At 40.1% G+C, this 16,975-nt stretch overlaps 1 long non-coding RNA gene across 1 annotated transcript in view; it reads right to left on the reverse strand.

Annotated features, from left to right (window-relative positions):
- Positions 1–4,694: 4,694 nt before the first annotated feature.
- Positions 4,695–16,975, reverse strand: part of LOC135983654 (uncharacterized) — a 145,643-nt gene continuing 133,362 nt past the window's right edge. Inside the window, exon 3 of the long non-coding RNA XR_010601381.1 lies at positions 4,695–4,947. This is a non-coding gene — a long non-coding RNA (uncharacterized LOC135983654). The remainder of the gene's footprint in view (positions 4,948–16,975) is intronic.

Consider the following 16,975-nt stretch of genomic DNA (forward strand, 5'->3'; position numbering starts at 1 on the left):
GGGATTTTTGCCTAAAGACTGCAGGATCCAAACACAAATGTAAATGTATTTTAAAGGTCTTGCTTATTTTTAAATTATGGAAACTAAATGCAAAAGCATAATGGAGGCATATCAGCTTCATTACTAGACAGTGAATACTTTAAAATTAGGAGTTTAACAATGGCCTGAGTCCTGAGACTTCTGACACTATACCAAAGTATTAGGGATTCTTCTCTCCCAAGTCAATCAGGTGTTTTTACATGGAGCATTGACAAAAAACTGTTCCAAGTGATTCCAGAAACTACACTGATGAAACCAAAATAAACAGACCTGAAGTATTTAGGAATTCTGTTGCTCAAACGTTTGTGAATCACCATCGATGTCTGATAGCAGAAAAAGAGAACCTTTTAAGGCCAGAAAAAATAATACAGTGATGCATCATAAATACAATATAATTCAAATCTGCAAAAGAGTGTTACAACCAGAATGCAATCTGCTGTGATTATTTTTAGATGTGTATTGACTACTTAAAGACTCTGATCCTACCACTCTCGCTTGTGTAATTAAATACAGCTACTTGTGAAAGAGTTACTTATGTGAGTAAGAATTGCAAGATCAGATCCAGTATTTTGTCAAAACAATGATACACAGATTATAACTTTTCACTTCTTATATCATAAGTCAAACAATATATATCTGTGTTGGACAGAGCAGTGTTTAATTTGCTTTGATATATTATTTCCTTATGGTGAAAGTTAACCTGAAATGAGATTTAAGGTACATAAACTGTTTAAGTAGCTGCATATTTCTAACTGTATAAAGTGATTTTTGTTGTTGCATGACTTGAATCTTAAAGATATACTGATTTAACTTTGTAATTCCATACCCAATTGTCCAACTATTTTTTTCAAATATAAATAAATTTAAAATCCCTAAATCCTACTCAATCTCTCAGTAACTTTTTTCATGACAATCAAATATACAACATTACCCTCTCTCTCTCCCACCACTTCCTGCATCATATAAAATAACCCTTCCTCTATAACACATCAGATTTTGGAAATCCATTCTCACAGAATATATATAACCTTGATATATTACACTTAGTTACCTTCCTTTTCATTTGGTGTATAAAAACATTGCAGCATCCTTCCTGAAGACAAATATTTGTGTACTATAATAAATAGAACTGCACATAATCTCATGTCTGTGTTGTTACAATACTTTGTGTTTGTATTGAAACTTGTGTCTTAGTATGTTTTAAGCTTTATAATTTTCATGAGGTAGCTAAGCATTATAGGCTTGATCCAAAACCCATTTAACTCAATGGAAAGATTCCCATTGAGTTCAAAGTCTTTGGATCAAGCCCTATTATCATATCTAATTAGTAGATGGATAAATTGAAGCATAGAGAGGTTAAGTTACTAGCGTGAGGTGATACATATGAATCAGTGGCAAAGATAGGAATATAACTCAGATGTTCTATCTGTCACTAGACCTTATTAATTGGGATTCCACCTATTTATTTCAGTATTTAAAGGAGTGAGCACTTCCTAACATTTCAGCAGCACGATCTCTTTCAAGAACAACTGCAGGGAAAGTATTGCTCTGTTAATGTCTTTGCAGCCTATACAAAACTTGTAATGGGTTCTTTTCACTAGAAAAAAAAAAACCACAACAAAAGTGTCTAAGGGCTTGATTCTGATTCTTTAGGCATCTATTTACCTGAATGGGAATTTAGGTGTGAAGAAATAACAGGAGGGTCTTGAGTATGAAACGGGATCCAGTCTCCATTTGAACCAGTAATGAAGTCCCTTCAGCGATACCTAGGTGTTAACTCCCTTCTCTGGGGTTCTCTGATCGGTGAACCCCTATGGATCCCTGATTTTCACCCTGTGACCCTCACACCCATCTCTGTTGTCTCATTAGAATTGTCCCCTAGAATTGTTTGGGATCTGGGTCAGGGAGCCGTTAGCTGTGGGCAGGCTTGTGTCCACCCATCCCCAGCTTCCCAATAGGTGCTAACTCCCTGCACTCTGTCATAGTTTCCTTAATAATCATTTTCTGAGGTGAGATCCATGTCAAAATTTAGTTGAATTACAAAATGGCATTTTGAGTGAATTATAATCTTTTCCTTTTTCTATCACAGAATTCCAGAAGCAATAATACTGTATCCTTTTATTCTTCACAGTTATTTTGAGTAAAAGTCATTCATTCTCAAAGAAAGGTTTATCCAGACTATGAGCAGTATTTAATGACTGACCTAGATAACTATACTAATAGGCTTCTATGTGAATACCTTGACCAAATCTGTAACTACATTGGCAAAGGCAGAAAGACTTAGGGGCCAACCCTTCTAAACATCAATTTTGGCTCCTCCGAACTTGGTTCTAGAAAGACAGACTTATCTGTCTTCTTTGGACACCTAAATTATTCTAAACAAAAAATGATGTTAAGAAATGTGAATGTTGCACAAAGTGTACAAAAGTTAGGAAATGCCAACTGAAAGGTTGCCAAAACAACTTTGCCTCTGTCACCTTGTGCATATTCATTGCGATCTAGTCTCATTATATGATAAACTAAATTAAAATTTGTATATTAGTTGCAAAACTGCAGAACAAAACTACTTCAAGGCCAAACACATAGCTCCTTTTTATTTTTCATTAAAAGAAAGTGTCATCATCTGATGAGTAACACCTCAGCTGAGTCCCCACCTTGTGTAGAAAAATGCTTGTGTTTCAGTAGGGCACAAATAAAATTTTTCAGGCATATCTGAAAACAAAACTAAGGAAAGATGTCAAATTCAAAACCAACAACTTTAAATTTAACTTTATCTTCAGTCGTTCCTGTAGTGAGTCTCTTGGTGGAAAAACATAATTCCTGACTTTTCTATGTGACAGACACTGTTTTCGGGGTTTTCATCACCATGTTTCTAGTGCAGAGCAGCAAAATCAGTGAATGTATGTACAGATTAATTAACCATGATATCAGCATGATAATGTGGTATCATGGGGATCTGTGGAGAAGGGTCTACATGCATCAAATATAATAGCTGTGATAGCATCATGGTGTTCTTCCTATCCTACATATTTATCCTCATTTGTAAACAGGTATAGAAAATCCAAGTAAGGATTTTGAGAAATGTAAGTTTTTATGAATCAGATCATTAAACTAGAATTGTATATGCTGCTTTCAAGGTCAGCAGTTAGATATATTGAAGGAAAGAACTGGAAGTTTTTAATGTTTGTCTAATTTAGGTCCCCCCCCCCATACTTTAAGGCTATATTTCTTTAGGCTGCAGTTTTTTTCTTAAGAGTACATGATGTGATTTAAGTAATGCAATTTATAAGAAATGACTTCCATCAGTCACAGTAATAGGCACTTTTAAACTAGACAGTTTGTGACAGCAGAAAAGACTTTCTGTAAGTGTAGCTGAAGTGTCCAGTCCTGCAAACCCTTGCTCATCTATGGAGTCCCTTTATAGACAAGTGTCTCGTGAATAGTACCATTTATATATACAGAGTTTCCTCCCATGAGCAAAGGGTTGCAGAACGGGACTTAAGATGGCCCAATAATTTTTGGCCAGCATGGAAACCACAGACAAGCCTAACCATTTCATAAACATCTTGCATACTCAAAGCATCTCTAAGTGCACTGTAAAATAATGAGCTAAATACTGCTGGGGAAACATCAGCCATTAAATGCTGAGCAATAAATCTTAACATTACAGTGTGTTTCACTCAGAGGGAGAATGTCAGTCAGATTATCACCTACACTTTCAGAAGTGCTGTGGTACCACAAACTTTCACCTGCAGAATCACCAGAGAGGCATAAACGGGACCTCAGATTAAAGACATGGACAGTATTCCACAACCTTCTAGCTCTAAGGAGAGAGCCATGCTGTCACCATTAAAATTAATCCAGTATATTAAACAAAGTATATGACAAACTAAGCCAAATTAAATGGATTTATGGTCAAAAAGGTGACTGACTAATGCTCCCTGATGATAGTGATGTTTGCCTCTGCTTGTCATATAATCAGTCCTTATTTCTCTTCTAAATCTTCCTTGCTATTATGGCTACACTAGAAGATTTAAAATTAGATTTGAATGCAGGATATGATTTTTGCCACCCTTACTCATATTGAGTAGTACTTTACATTGCAGATAGTACCTTACTCAGTGAGACTAACTATTCAACTTGAGTAAGGGGTGGCACAATTGGGCCCATAATGGATAAATCAAGTATTGATCATAAACACCACTTGTTTGTTGAAGTAACTGATCATGATACGGATGGGGGGGGAGAATATATTATTGAGCACCACCTAATTTTTAATGTATTTATCCTCACCACACTCCTGTGAAGAAGGGAAGTGCCATTATCCCTGTTTTACAGTTGGGAATTAAAGTACAGAAAGGGTAAGTAACTTGCCCAACGTCACACAAGAAATGTGTAGTAGAGCTGAGACCTGACACCAGACCTCTCAAGTCATAGGCCAACAGCTTAGCCACTGTGCCATCCTTCTCTCTATCTAGATGGTCTGATAAGTATTTGTGTCACGGCATTACGTGGTCAATTTAATTAAAATAATTTGAAAATTAAGAGTCTTCTGTAAAATATTTTTATTACCTTGAATTATGATTACTGTAAAATATTCTTAAATACAAAAGGTAACTTCATTTTAAATACTGTACCTACTGATGTTCCTTTTAGATTTTTAACAGCGCTTTTTTGTTGTTCTTTAACTAAATCATTTTGTGTTTCTGTTTTCCATTATCATGATGCTACTATGAATGAGGTGACGGATGTTCGTACAATGAATAAATAAGCAGAAATGATGCATGCAGGTTCTTGAAGCTCGAATCCCAGCTGCAAATGTCAATAGGATTTTGTCTGCTGTAGAAATGGCAAAATATCCAACCCTGACCAAGCAGATGCACTTATTTTCTTTTGCTTGATTTGTATCTAAGAAAAAAAAGAGTAGATTCAAATTAGAAAGAAATCTTGCTGAAAACTGTAAAGATATCTGAGTAGAACTACATGGATCTCTGAGTGTTTGATACTTTTGAGTTCCATTTCAAGGGCAAGAGCAAAAACATTTCCCACTATGAATCTTGTTTTATGGAAACACTTCACAACATGGGTTTCTCATTCTTAATTACCTTTCTTAGCTCCTACTACCATGCATCATATCACTGTTGTCTGCGCTTGACACAAACCTGCATGACAAAATTTAAAGCCAAGGAGAAAAACGAACAGGCGAAATGTATTCCTTGTCAGTATATCTGCACTTTTACAATGCTAGACAAATATTATTCATATTCATCACCAGGAGTCTGAGGCTGCTGCTACTGATTAAAATGAAGTTGGAAATGCTCAGATAGACCAGTATAAGGAGCATAATAAATGCCTAAATGGATCTTAGGGGTTCAAATTAAAGTTCTCATAGTATTCCCATTCACCAATATTTCTGTTGAGCAATTGTACCTCAGTATTTTCTTGCTGTGAAGGACTAGACCTATGCACGTGCACACACACACAAAAATGTTAGAATTTGACCACACATTTTTGTTTATGCATGCGTGTGTGTGCACACATGGATTAGTCCTTCAGAGCAAGAGAATATTGAAACCAGTTGCAGACCTGGGAATAGAACCCAGATTTTCTTAGACCCTGTGCAGAATGCTATTGACTAGGCCACACTGCTCCCTTATTTATTAATACACTACAGCATTCTGTTTGGTGCCTGATCCAGCTCCCATTGTAATCACATATACTTTGATAGGAGTTGGATCATGAAGCTATGAGCAGCCACACACAGCATCTCTTTCACATACCCTGTACAATCATTTCTTATCACACCAAATAACCCTTTCAGCTTCTGTTATGGAGACTCGTAGCGTGGCAACTCTAACATCTGGAAGGCAGATTGTGAATGGACAACTGCCCATGTTCCTGATGCCAGCTATTAGTTTTGATGCACTGATATGATTGAATTTTACATGTATTGTATTCTAGGAATATGAATTGTTTTGTATGTGTGAGGTTCCTAGAATACTATTGTAGACATTAGTATTATTAACTATTACTGTTTTTTGAAAAGCAATACATGCAGCCTTTTGACTTTTTTTGCTATTTCAAACAGTAGCATTTTTCAGTGACTAAAAATCACTTTTGATGCCTCTCCCTATACAATAGAGAAACTAGAAAAGCTGGAATTTAGAGGCATTGTAGCCCTTGGCCCAGTGGCTAGTAAGGCTACCACTCACACAACAACAAAAATAATATCTCAAGACTTCTCAATAACCTATTGGGGAGGCAAGGACCTACTAAAGGCCCAAGCATGTAGTGCTTATTCAGGCAATGCTTCTATTAAAGTCAATGGGACTTTTGCTGCATAAGCCTCAAACACCACATATAATTATAACAAATCATACGGATGGGGAGAGAGCTTTACAAACCTGGTTCTAAAGAACCATTGTAATTGATGGTATTTGCAGATCCTTCTCTTTTTTGTGGGCTAGCTACTAAAGGGCAACATAACTCACTCTTTCTACGGATTGCAGGATGGTGCCCTAAAATGGTAACACTTGAGAGGCTTCCATGGCCTGTATTTTGTGTAATTTTTTATGAGGATCATCCCACATGATGATATTTTTCTCAGATTGAGAAGTATGTTGACTTCCTCCATTATTATCATCATCATCATCATCACTGTGTTGTCATCACTGCTTAAAAGGTCATGGAAACAAGTTTCCAATCGGATTCATTATAAAAAAGCAATTATCCCCAAGCACTTTGAAAGTAAATAATCCAAGTAAAGAATCTTAAACATTAAATCCAATTCAGTATTTGCAAAAGAAGCTTAGGAGTTCATCATTCCTGGTCTTCCATGTTTTAATGTGATTCCTTTCTTCCATCTTGTAACTAAGCTTATAGCCCCACTGACTGATCTGAAGTTTTGCAGCTGTCTAGTTGGATCAACTTCGGTTTAGATTAAGCTGAAAATGTTATCCTGTCCTTGTTTAACTGAATCTTTCATTTCGCCTGCTGGTTCTTTCTAGATGATTTGTTTTGAGATTACCAGAGGTTGTCTTTACATCAGTTCTCTACAGTCTGTATAAGACTTGAATAAAGATGTATATTATAGGAAGAAAAAAATCAAAATATAATCTATAAAACTGCATGACCAGGTTTTAGAGGCAAAATTCCATCTTCTTCATTAATCATAAAAATGCCCACATGGCAATGCTTAATGATTTGCAGTGTTTGTTTATTTAACTCTCATGGAAAGATAATGCTGATTGTAGTGGCCAAATTGAGCTCTAGTCAATAAACAAAACAGTGTGACATTTTCAACTAACCGCAGTCCAATCTGCTAAAGTAGTATGTTCAACAGATAATAAGGGCCTGATCCTATGAGGTTCTGAGTGCGCTTATGAGAAGTGCATAGCTTCTTTGAGATTCAGGTCTTAATTCTCAAAACTTCTATAGTTTTGCAGCCTGCATATTCTTAATCTTTTGATGCCACATGAGGACCAGATGATGCTCTCATTTATAGTGGAGTACATCACGAGTAAATCTGCTGAAGCCACTGGAGTTACACTAGTGTCAATCCAGAGTAACAGAGAACAATCTGCCTCATTGTCTCTGGACCAAATTTTCCCATGGAGTAGAACACAATCATACATATACCATTCATAAATTTAATACAGTGGTCCCTGAAGTTACTGCATGCGGTAAAGAAGCTAGGGTCCCTTCACCCCCACAGCATGATTCCAGCTTGCTTGGCTCCTGTCTGTGGCAGCCAGGCCCAGGCAGGGGTGGGGTGAGGAGGGTGGCTTGCTGCTGACGCTCCTGCCAGGCTTTCTCAGGCAGCTGCTTTACTGCCTAGAGTAGCATCCCAGAGCAGCCAACGTGAGCTGCGTGAGAAGTGGCTCTGTTCCACAACTTCTGCTCCCCACCCAAGCCCAGCTGCCGGGGAGAGCAGCCAAGCATGCTGGGGGGGAGGCGCAGCGGGAGAAGGACAGAGTCCCCCTGCAGGCAATATGGGGCAGGGAAAGCGCAGCGGCCCTGAGCTGGCACAGCATTGGGGGGAGTCGCTGGCCAAAGGAAACACATGGGGTGGTCACGTGTCCTCCTTTAGATTGTGCCCCTGCAGTATGGGGAGGCACAAGTCATCTATGCTGGGTGGTGTGGCAGCCAATACCTTCTATAATTTTAAATTACAATAATTCACATAAAAACATTCTTCCCCAAAGCCCAGTTCCTTTTTCTGTCCCACATCCTCGGAAGTCGGGGCACAGCATAATCTCAGTTTCTCAGGGGAAGGAGGAAGAATATTGATCCCCTTGTGTTCCTCCTCCTGGGTCCCATGGATGTGACTTGACCCTCTTCTCTTGTTTGACCTGGTGGCATTTGTCCTGGTCAGCAAGCTTCTGTCACTCCAGTGCTGGCTCCAGCTCCAGTCCTCTCTCCTGCACAGTCATTCAATTCCACTCCAAATTCCACATCTCAGGCTACCCCCCAATGGCCGGTGATGGGATACTAGATGGGGAGGGCTCTGAGTTACTACAGAGAATTCTTTCCAATGTGTCTGGCTGGTGGGTCTTGCCAAAATGCTCAAGGTCCAACTGACTGCCATATTTGGCTTTGAGAAGCAATTTTCCCCTGGGTCAGATTGGCAGAGATCTGGGGGTGGGGTGAGGTGGGTGTTGTTATGCCTTCCTCTGCAGCATGGGGCACGGATCACTTACAGGTTTAAACTAGTGTAAATGGTGGATTCTCTGTAACTTGGAGGAGCCAAATTAGTGAAATTTGCAGAGATTATTAGAGAAAACTACATTAGATCTTATTAAATCCTCAACTGGTATAAATCAGCAAAGTTCCACAGACTCAGTGCCTCCCAGTGTGCCCCATAGGACAGTATGGGATGGCTCTGCTTCTTAGTACTGGCTGTGCTTAACAGGCACAATTTTGCACCAGATGACTAAGAAGACAGACAAGCAAAAAACAGCACATTGGCTTAAAATAATGCAGTAAATAGATGTATGCAAAGAAGTAAATAGTAACAAAAGAACTGAGGAGAAAGAGGGCCAGTAATTTTATCTAAAACATACAGTGCATAATCCATTTAGCAATTATGAGTCCCTCATACCATTAGCAAAAAGATTTCATAGGAAACATTGAAATGTGGTCCAAAATTGATTAACCTGTTCTTACTACCTCATCTCGATCTGCTTTCCATTATTTTTATTTTACAAAGCAAAGAATGTTTTTTATACAAGCCAAAATATTTCCCAGCTATATTTTGCTGAGAGCTCCCTGCTCTACTAGCAGAAATAGAATCTCAGTGGCTGGATAAATGCATGGTGTTTTGCTTATCCTGTGCAGTAATTTTAGCATCTAAACCCTGACAATTTCATAGTTCTGTAAAGCTCTCAAAAATATCATCTGTGTTGAGAGAAGCTGCTATACTATGGATAATTCAAAGGCAGAAGATGCAATGGGAAAGGCCATGCTCATTCCTACCCTTGAATTAGTCATAGGAGCTGGTCTCAGCAAAAAGAGGCCAGTGACTTTAAAAAACCAAATATTACATCTACTTACAATCGAGTGGCTGCTGCCTCTAAACATCAGGCTGCAAGTAAACTTTAAATGTCTAATTTTAAATAGTAAACTTCTGCCACAGGTACTTCAAAGGCAGATTCACTTGAACGTGGAAAGAATCTGAAAATAATGATTTCAGGTCGCACTAGAGATCAATTTTGGTCTTTAAATTTACAAACACCCGTTTTTAAGTATAAATCCATGTTTTGATACCCCAACACATGGGATTTGCACATATATTGGACAGTTAGCGGTCCAGCCACCAAACTGGCACATAGATTTATAGATTTTTAAAACCAAAAGGGACCATTATGATCATCCATTCTGACCTCCATAACACAAGCCAAAGACTGTCACCCAGCAATTCCTGTTTGAAAGAGAGCATCTTGTGGCACACAGGCGAGCAGCATAGGGAGCAAGGTGGAAGCCACATGTAGTAGATGTACCCTCGTTTCTCTGCTTACCTTTAGCAGTCTGCTAGAATTAGCCCCACCTGTGGAAAAGTGTAGGTGAATTTTAGAATTTTTTCCCTAGTCAGCTGCACCACAACCTTTGCAGAGTGAGTGCTCTTTACCCCATATGGAGCGGCCCCCCCTTGCCAACACTCACCATGCTTTGGGGTTCGCAGAGATGTGTGCTTGCCAAGGGTCAGTGAGAAAGTGATTGCTATGTTTCAAAAGGTGTATTTTACTGAAATGTTTCAATGCTGTGCATGAATTTAATAATCATGCTTCTGTGCATTTTTCCCTGTGCTTCGGCAGATGTGGCCTTTAGGAACACCCCATGCACACCCTCCGAGTGTCTCCACCAGATAAGAAAGACATGTTCTGTGAGGTACTGCACTCCTCCAATGCAGAGAAAAGGGGAACACAAGGAGTGGTGGAAGCCGAAAGGCAGAACAGAAAACACAGGAGTTTGTTAAGGACGCTACTGAGCAGATGATTAAAGTAATGGAGGAGCAGATGATTAAAGTAATGGAGGAGCAAATGCAGATGCTAAAGTCCTTAATAAAGCTGCAGACTGAGCAGATCTATGCCCGCCCTCCCCTGCAGCACATTCAGAACTCTTTTCCATGCTCTCCCCAAACTCTGCCCACACAGTCCTTTCCAATTTTTGGGACTTCTCGGTTCCCCCATCACTCCACCCCCTCAGACAACTTTCATAATGATAGCTGGATCTACACAGTTGTGAAAGTCTGCCCTTCCCTGATTCCTCCTTTCCCGCCAAGCATCTTTGTTTCTTGTGCAATAAAAGCAAAGTTTTTGAATGGTAACTCATCTTTATTTGTTTTCTACAAATTGAGATACAGGCACTACCAATACATACACAGGCAGTTTATTCATGTGCTTGCTGGAATGTAAGGCCCCAAATGTCATCATTACTTCCTAGAAAAATGACATGTAATGTAACATTGCAGCACCAATCACAGAGATATACATTACTGGTTCTCATTTTCAGAGTGCTGCCTCAAAGCCTCCCTGATTTGAACTGCCTCCCTCTGGGCTCCTCTGATAGCCCTGATATCTGGCTGCTCAAAATCAGCAGCCAAGCAGTCTGCCTCAACACTCCACCCCTGAGCAAACCTTTCACCCTTAGCTTCACAGAGATCATGCAAAGTACAACACGCAGATATGACCATGGGAATATTATCCTCATTAAGGTCTAACCTGCCATAATGGCATCGCCAGTGCACCTTTAATCTGCCAAAGGCACATTCCGCTGTCATCCAGCACCTACTCAGCCTGTTGTTGATCTGCTCCTTACTGCTGTCCAGGTTTCCCATGTAAGGTTTCATGAGCCATGGCTGTAAGGGGCACGCTGGGTCTCCCAGGATCACTATGGGCATTTCAACATCACCCACTGTAATCTTCTGGTCTGGAAAGAAAGTTCCCACATGTAGCTTTCTATGCAGGCTTGTGTTCCTAAAGATGCGGGCATCATGCACCTTCCTGGACTCCACGTTGATGTCAGTGAAATGCCCACGGTGATCCACAAGCACCTGCAACACCATGGAGAGGTACCCCTTCCTATTGATGTACTCCGTTGCAAGGCGGTCTGGTGACAAAATTGGAATAGGTGTGCCATCTATTGCCCATCCATAGTTTGGGAAACCCATTTCTGCAAAGCCATCCACTATTTCACGCACTTTTCCCAGAGTCACAGTCCTTCGTAGAAGGATGTGATTAATTGCCCTGCACACTTGCATTAATGCAGCCCCAACGGTTGACTTCCCAACTCCAAATTGATTCACGACTGACCAGTAGCAGTCTGCAGTCGCTAGCTTCCACACAGCGATTGCCACATGCTTCTCTACCGATAGGGCAGCTCTCATTCTTGTGTCCTTGCTCTACAGTGCTGTGGCGAGTTCCAGGAAGGTGACTTTCCGCATCTGAAGATTCTGTAGCCACTGCTCATCATCCTACACCTGCATGATGATACAATGCCACCATTCAGTGCTTGTTTCCTGAGCCCAAAAGCGACGGTCTATCCTTTGCAGCTTTTCTGTGAATGCCAAAAGCAATCTAAAGTTGCTCCTATCCATATCACACAGCATGCCAGCCAACTGGGAGTGTTCTTCAGTTAGGAACTTTGCAATTAACTACACTGCCATCCATGATGTCTTCATGACAGTTAACAGAGCATAGGAAAGCAGTGTGAGATCCATCCCTTCTCACAAAGATGCTGTGGTGCACAGCAAAGAAGGGCCATTGAAAAATGCCACAAAAGAAAGACATGGAGTGCTGGGACAGAAAGCAATGCATCATGGGACATTAAGCCCAGTCCCAAGATGCAGCATGATCTGCTCCACCTTCCCACAACACTTAGTGACAGAAGGTGTCAAGCTGGACTATGGGATAGATACCCAGAGTGCGTTGCTTAGACTGTCGATGATAGTGCCCCAACTGTGGCTGTGTCTGCTGACAGAGGGAGCAAGTGTGAATATGACATTTCGATTTTTATTATGCCAATTACGCCGACGTCACTTTTGTTGACAAAACTTGGTAGTGTAGACAAGGCCTAAGGCTGTGGACTCTTGTGGACCTAACATGTATTTTTGGATTGTCTCTTCTTATTCTAGCAGAACTGCTGTATTTACTATTAGTACGATCTTTATAATTGAATTCTCAATGTTAATTTGCAATGCAGATGTGAGAATTTAGCAGTATAAAGCTTGATTTATTTGTTTGCTTAGTTCTATGTACCATAATTAGTTTCCGCTACTTTTCATATGGCGCAAAAACCCATAACTTTTTCTGCTGTGAATCATTCCAGTGTGTCCAACTCAGATGTAGTGCTTAAATCCCTTTTAATTTCATTTTTGTATATTTTTCTTTTCATTGCTTTATAACTTCCTCCTGCTTAAAAAGATTAGCAATGATAGGATATATTTTTGAGGGGTACATAGTTCTACTTAGACACAAAGATGTCAAATATCCAGTTTCCTTTCTTTTTTTCTTTTTATAGGGTAAGAAAAGATGTAATGATGTGCTAACGATTCTTGCACTGCTTACATACTCCAAAGTTATATTAGACCCAGGGTACAGTGTATGTACAATGCTATTATGGAGGTTTTATACAGTATACATACTTTGTTAGTGCCAACTTTTTGGCAGCATCAAATGCTGCTATATGCAAGGGGAAGCAAGTTCACATTACATGAATTCCACTATGTTTAAGTTTATGGCAATTGACTTCAAGAGGCAGACGTCTAGGTAAAACTCGGCTGGATTGATGAAGTCTTTCCTTTTAAAAATATATCTTCTACTCCTACTCTAGATTAAGGACACTGATTCAGATTAAGAAGGAAATCAAATTTTATTTCTCTTGGTCCATCTCACTGCACACAAAAGAGACCACCTGGTGCTACACAAACATTCTGCAATAGTTAACACTAACAGTATTCAGCTGTAAAATGTCAAAATTCTGCACAAACATTAACTAATTAATTTATTAATGATGACAGGCAAAAGCAGATATGATCAAATAAATAATGAATCAGATTTCTTAGAATTCATCTCTTTCCAGCCAATAAGTAAATACTTTTGTGATGATGCTGACAGTGACAGTCATGTCCAGGAGAACAGATATTGGGGATTCATAGCATGGCAGCTAGCAAGAATATAAGTTTTATTTGCCATTAAGGTTGGAATTACATTATTTATTATTATTATTATTGGTTTGTATTATGGTAGCCCTTAGGGTATGTCTACACTGCAATAAAAAAACCTGTGGCTGGCCCATGTCAGCTGATTTGGGTTTGGGGGCTCAGGCTGTGGGCTATAAAATGGCAGTGAGGCTGTGCCTGAACATCTAATAACCCCACATCCCAAGCCCTGTGAACCCGAGTCAGCTGACTTGGACCAGCTATGGGTATTTTATTGCAGTGTAGATGTACTTAGACTGGCAGCATGGATGCAGATGGCCTGGGTCAGCTGACTTGGGCTTCCAGGGCTTCAGCCTCAGGGCTAAAAATTGCTATGTAGACATTTGGGCTCAGGCTGGATCCTGAGCTGTGGAACTCTCCCCCAATTTTTAGCCCTGCAGCCCGAGCCCCATGAGCCTGAGTCAGCTGAATCAGGTTAGCTGTGGGTATTTAATTGCTGGGTGGACATATTAGGTACTATACAAATACCTAGTAAGAGACTGTGCCTGCCCTGAAGATCTATCATTCTAATTAGACTAGACAGAAAAAGGAAGTATTATTATCCCCACTTTATAGGTGGGGAACTGAGGCACAGAGAGATTAAGTGACCTACTCAAGGATGCATGGGAACTCTGGGGTAGAATTTGGAAACTCACCCAGGTCTTCTTACTCCTAATCCAGTGCCTTAACCACAAGACTAACCTTACTCTCTTCATAATTTAATTGTACTATAATATTTGAAGGGTCACAGTCCCTGTCTCAAGGATGTTAGCAAGAACTGTGGGAGCAAGAGATACAAATCCAGGCCTTCCACAGATCAGAAAAAAGTGCTGTCACTACAGCAAGCCACATCACTCTGTTTGTACTGGAGCCAGCCAAACCTAACTGGGTAAAATAAGAACTGCCCTAAATCCTTGGCCTATTCTTGAAGCAAATGTTATTTGTGATGGCATACGTGTACACAAAGTAGGGTGACCAGATGAGGGAAAGAAAATATTGGGACACATGGCGGGAGGGGGGGTGCCCGCCGACAGAGCAAAATAAAAAGCCGAGTCCTGCTGGCGGAGCAAAAAAAAAAAACCCAGCGCTGCCGACATCGGGACAAATTACGTCCCGACCGAAGATCAGTCAGGACGTAGGACAAACCCCGAAATATCGGGACGGTCCTGATTTTATCGGGACGTCTGGTCACCCTAACACAAAGGTGCAGTATTTGCTAGGTTCTCCCCTGGAAATGAGGATGACAGTATCTGGAAGAAAACTTTGTGCTCTGAGTAGTGTTCAGACATTCTTATGTGAGCTTCAGTAGATGCTTCCAACAAAACATTTTCTCAGGATGCATACATTTAAGACAAGAATAAAGAACATCTTTCTCCTAATTTCCCAGGTAGCACATCACACTGGAATACTCTTTCAGGTACATTTGCCATGCTGCTGACACATCACTGTGTTATGTTACTGCTGGTTAGCAGTTGCCTTCTCGTGTCATGTCTACACAATATATTTGTTTTAAATAAAAGTTGTTCTCATTCATGAGTGTGCAGCACAGATGATGTCAATGGGACTACATCTAGCGTATATAGCTGAAAGCAGAATGTGTCTTCCTTACTAATTGTTGAAAGTCTGGACGTCTGATATCTCACTAACTATGAAAGTTTTGGGGGTCTAACCTATTGTGTATGGGTAAATAGAAGATATATGTCCTTGAAAATGCAGTACTGCAGAATTTACAACTTTAGATTGTGTTGCTGAGGTCAAATTCTGATACCAGAGAAATTGCAATTATAAATAATAATTTGCATTGTTGTATTTATTTGTTTATTTATTTTACATACAAGGATGTGTTTGCCATCCAGCCATGTTCTTCCCAAGAATCTTCTTTTCTGAAGACTTCTCCCGGAATTCTTGTCTGTCTTCTGGAAACTGAACTTCAGAGGGGGATTAAGGAAGTCATAGCATCCTAGAATGCATCAAATTCTTTCCCCCACTTGGCTAGATGTTATTCCTGCAAGTATATTCTTTCCAAATAGATAGAAAATCTGTGACTTTCCCACTTATTTTTGAATACCAATACTTTCAATGCCATTTACATATTATCCATTAAACCAAAAAAAAAAGCAACAACAAAAAGCAAGCTTAGAAATCTTAAAAGGTAAATACCTTTGGAAATTCACTTTCTGTTCATGCTGCACAAAATGAAGTGCAGTTGTAGTCATCAATTTGCTAATGTGCACTTTTCTGTCTGCCTTGTCACCATTAAATATATTTGTAACCTTTGTTTCCCTCTGGAATGCCCTTTCAAGAAATACATGCTGTGCCTGGAGTGAAATAAATGTGTCAGCTTTTAATTAAGTATTGACAGATAAACCACTGTCTTTCTGTGTCATCTGCCCAAGAAAGGATTGGAAGTGGGAGAATTCAAACCATTTGTCTTGTCAAACCATGTGTCTATTTTGTCTATTTAGATAGACTGTCTACTCCTGTGGGTGTGTGCAGTGCCTAGCACAACAGGAGCCCATTCTTGGTTGGCCCTTAGGCATGACTGTAGTAAACATAATTATTAATAATTTGCTCCTTTCCTCTAACTATATGATTAATTTTGTTGTTTAGTTCCCATTATTTTATTATGAAAACTGAACATTTTACCAGAAGTTGCTCTCCACTTGTACTCTATATAGAGGGCTCCCTTGTGCTAGCTGAGCCGCACTAGACCTCAGTTGTGCTCCAATGACCCTTGATTCCTCTGATATTTTAATATTTAGAGATTGATCTAAGGCACTGCCCAAGTTGCTGTTGGTGGGGATGGTGGAGGTAGTGAGGAGGGGCTGCACACAGGGCATAGTTCCTGAAGGCATTGTGTTTGAGGTAGGCCTAATGAGTGAAATCTTGGCCTCATTTAAATGAATGGGAGTTTTGCCACTGACTTCAATGGAGTCAGGATTTGTCCTAGTGACTAACAATGCTGGAGGAGTGCACATTGCACTGGTATGTGCTTGCAGAGCCTAGCATAAACGTCTCCTTCACAGCCTAGTCCAACTCAGTTCTCTTGGCTAGGGCCTTAGGTGCTCAGAACACTGCCCCATTCTTGCCCTACACCTCACCACCACTTTTAGACTTTATAGTGCTGCTGCTGGCACTACAGTCCTGCACTGGGAACAGAAGAGACAAGAGTGTGTCTATCCCACTCTACAGGGATACAAGGGATTGGTGGGGGAAGCACCCGCTTGCTGCTTTTCTTGC

The sequence above is a fragment of the Chrysemys picta genome, chromosome 5 (assembly GCF_011386835.1).
Source record: "Chrysemys picta bellii isolate R12L10 chromosome 5, ASM1138683v2, whole genome shotgun sequence".
Lineage (NCBI taxonomy): Eukaryota > Metazoa > Chordata > Testudines > Emydidae > Chrysemys > Chrysemys picta.